At 49.7% G+C, this 3,945-nt stretch overlaps 1 pseudogene; it reads left to right on the top strand.

The window, feature by feature from the left end:
- Positions 1 to 1,543: 1,543 nt before the first annotated feature.
- On the top strand, positions 1,544 to 3,435 carry LOC125529979 (uncharacterized; annotated as a pseudogene).
- The last annotated feature ends 510 nt before the right edge of the window (positions 3,436 to 3,945 follow it).

The following is a 3,945-nucleotide window of genomic DNA, read 5'->3' as shown; positions in this document are numbered from 1 at the left end:
ACAGTATTGACGTCGATCGTAGTCGCTACCGTAGCTAGCATGAATCGGAGTAGATCGAGTCGGAGACGACGCCTCCCATGGAACTCTAGTCGGCCATCGATGGACCGCCGTAGCGCCGCCGCCTCCACGTCGCCCAAGCAACCGTGGAAGGCCCACCATCTGCAACCGCGCGTGCCGCCCGCCAGGCAAGCCGCACCGCGCACCACCGATCGACGCCGCTGCCCCGAGATCCCCGCGCCGCCCAAGGCACCGACGAGCAGATCTGAAATAGATCGACCACCGGACAACCTAGGAGCGCCCTGAACGGCCCCCGCATGATCACCAGGGGTAGTCACGAGCATGAGGCCCCCTCAGTCGTCGCCGGCGCGCCCCACCGCCAACACGCCGCCAATCGCCGCCGAACGCCACCCGCGCTAGATCCGGCCGCTGTGGGGAGGAGAGGTCCCGTTGCCGCCGACGCCAACCGAGCTTTGCCCGACGACAGCAGGCAGGAAAGGTGGGAGAGGGAGTCGAGGGCTGGGCGGCGCTAGGGTTCCCCCTGGTCGCCACGTGGGGGCGACCCAGGGGAGAGGAGGGGACAGTAAAATGTAGTTGTAAAAGTATGACAACTCTCTCTGTTTTGGTTAACAATAGTTGCCGTGTCTAATTTATGGTAGTTGTCGCGTGCAATCAAACCATAGTTGTCATGCGTGCTTACCTAGTTGTTATGTATGGTTAATCATAATTGTCATGTGTGTCTACCTAGTTGACACGTGCGCGCAACTGCAGTTGTCATCTACCAATGAATCATAGTTGCCATGTGTGTTTACCTAGTTGCCGCTTACGTACAACTGCAGTTGCCATCTATCACCGTACGAGCATCGTGTGGGCGAAGAGGCGCTCGCCCACACGCGCGTGGACTGGTTGGTGACTGTGTGGGCGGGAACCGGTTCGCCCACATGGCGCAGCTAGCAAACTGCGTGCTGCGGGTCGCGTGGGCGAGCGCTCTAACGCCCACACAACACGCTATGTCTATGTAGCACTCAAATTCCTTTAGGATCCGTGCAAAACAAAATCAAGATGGATCAAGGCGTGTGGGGGGTGTGCAAATATGTCACATGTGTGGGCGTTATACCATTTGGATATTTTTATTTCAAAAATCGTTTCTTATACGTATGTAGTATGTAGTAGGAGAGGCTGGGCACGGATCACAAATGAATCGACATTCCGAGCTACGAACTGACACATATTGAACGGAATCGAAACTAACTTCTCCTCTTTTTTGTAATCTATAACGCGCATATACGGACACGGAGTTCCAATCTTGCCGCTGTGTTCATCATATAGCAAAGTTCCAATCTCGCCCCCCTGTGCTGTGCCACACACGTCCCGCTTCCCGATCCGCCGACGCCCGACATCCACTCCGACCGCAGCAGCTCCGGGCGGCCGTGTCCAATCTCGCCCCCTGTGCCACACACGTCCCGCTTCCTCGCGTGCCAGGCTTCACGCGGCCAGGCTAGCTACTTGCCGGCAAAAAGAGGAGGAAAACTCCAGCCGCCGCGCCATGTCAATTTCATCGCCGCTGGAGGATGAGGACCTCCTCCGGGAGATTTTCCTCCGGCTCCCTCCGCTGCCGTCAACGCCCTCCCGTGCCTCCCTCGTATGCACGCGCTGGCGCCGCATCCTCTCCGATCCCCGCTTCCTCCGCCGTTTCAGCAGACACCACCCGGAACCTCCTCTCTTGGGCTTCTTCAAAGGGTTTCGTCTCAGATATTCCGCCTTCACTCCCATCTTGGACCCGCCCGACCGCATCCCCGACGAACGCTTCTTTGATCGGTTTCTTCACAGCTTGAGGAGACATCCTCCGTTGGGTTTCTCCAAAGGGTCTCTTGTGATCACTCCCATCTTCACTCCCGTCTTCGACCCGCCCAATCGCATCCCGGCCCAACGCTTGTTTGTGCCAGAGCACGGGGTGGATTGGGAATTACTTGGCTGCCGCCACGGCCTCGCCGTCATGCTCAGTGAGTCTCTGTGCGAGGTCTTCGTGTGGGATCCCCTCAACGGCCAGCAGCACCGCGTGCCTTTTCCACCAGAGCTCCATGACGTCAAAAGGGAGAGTTTCTGTTTGTGCAGCGCCACGGTGATGTGTGCTGACGATCAAGATGGGCATGTGCACCAGGATTGCTTCCTCAGCCCGGCCTTCAAATTGGTCTTGATCTGCACCAGTAGAGACTTGAAGACATCATTCTCTTGTGTCTATGAATCAGCGTCAGGTGTATGGGGGAATATTGTCTCAACGTCGACTACAGATATGGTTCTGACACTAAGGCCCGGCATCCTCATCGGGAAAACAGTTTACTTGTTGTTTCATGGACGCGAAATCCTTGCATTTGATACTGAAAGGCAGACCCTTCGTGTCATCGAGATTCCGGCAGAGGCCCAACATGTCAACAGCTGGTCCTTTCAGCTCCTACGGACAGATGCCAATAGTGTTCTTGGCCTCGCCGTTAAGTCGTAACCGGGCATTCATATGTGGGAGGGCATTCATATATGGGAGAGGAAACGGAACTCTGATGGTCTTGCCGGATGGGTGCTTATGCAGAAAATCAATCAATTGGAGGGGATCTTTTCTTGCGCCTTCAGAAATGCAGAGATGGTGGGGTATGACGAGGAGTTAAATGTGATGATTCTGTCTACGTACAGTGGCGACTTCATGCTACACCTTAAGTCGATGCAGATCAGATTAATTTCTAAAACAGATGGGTGGGCTCATACGGTTCACTTTCCCTACAAAAATTTCTACACTGCAGGTAATACCTCTGTACCTCATTTGTAACAATTAAGATCAGTTCCAATTACTATTGATATGTGTTTGTTGTACTAGTGTTCATGTGATGTGAGTAATTGTGTTTGCTGTACTAGTGTTCAGGTAAAACCATCTAATCTTTGAAAAATAGTTACTCTCGATTGGATTATTAAAGCTTGAGTTACGTTTTTTCACTCAATCTATCTCCTTGCAAGACAATGTTTGTCTTATTTGTTCTTCATACTAATCATCAATTCATGGTGGCATGCACTTTTTCATCGGAAAATAATACTACTTCAAATTCGAGCAATAGCAAGTAAGGCTCAATTTGAGCAGACTGAGTTTTTCCAATTTGTTCATATTTTCTTTCAGCTATATTTGGCGTTAACCTGTACATAGTCTCTGCACTTGTGTTCTGTATGAATGTATTTTCTCTTAACTTCTAAGTAGTCCAAACATGTCTTGGTAAAGGAATATTATAATTATCTTTTCCACCTGATAGCGAATGTGGCTTCATGTACTGTACTTGTCACAATAGTATACCATGCATTGTCATGATCCAACTTCTCCATGTTTTTTCATTGATTTATTGGGCTTCATCTGATATAGGCAGGGGAGTTGGGTGGAAATGGGTGGATCCAAATCTCTGAACACAAGAGATCTGCCAATGTGCTATTTTGGTTGAACAGGTGAGGTCATTTCTATTTTTGCTATACGCATGTCTTTTTGTCATGGTTACATAATTAATAAGATGATGAATGATTTATTTTTCTTTATGTTACTGGTGTATTAAAATGATTAGTTTCTATCAAGTTCTTCATTTGTAAAATGTGTGCCTTTGAGTTAGACCACTAGTTCTTAATAACTTGTTCATGATCTGAGTTGTGTTTGCATCATGAGTTGCTCTTGTCAACATGCTTACATGCATATTTTCCATATACATGTCCCAGGAAGAGCCGGTCTTCTTTTAATATTGTTGCTTTTTTCCGGCTCATGTGCAGCTACTAGGTGTCGTTGTTGATCGCTCTCCTGTGAACGGTATCTTGCCTTGCCGTCCAATATGCGGTTGTGCCCGTACTTCATAATGATCAAATTATGGCCGCCAGTGTTTTATTTCTTCGAGCTTCGTGAATGTTTCAGTTTTCTTAAATGCCATTATG

This window comes from Triticum urartu, chromosome 6A (genome assembly GCF_056163025.1).
Source record: "Triticum urartu cultivar PI428250 chromosome 6A, HENAU_Tu73, whole genome shotgun sequence".
Classification (NCBI taxonomy): domain Eukaryota; kingdom Viridiplantae; phylum Streptophyta; class Magnoliopsida; order Poales; family Poaceae; genus Triticum; species Triticum urartu.
This window is presented reverse-complemented; position numbering and strand designations above follow the sequence as displayed.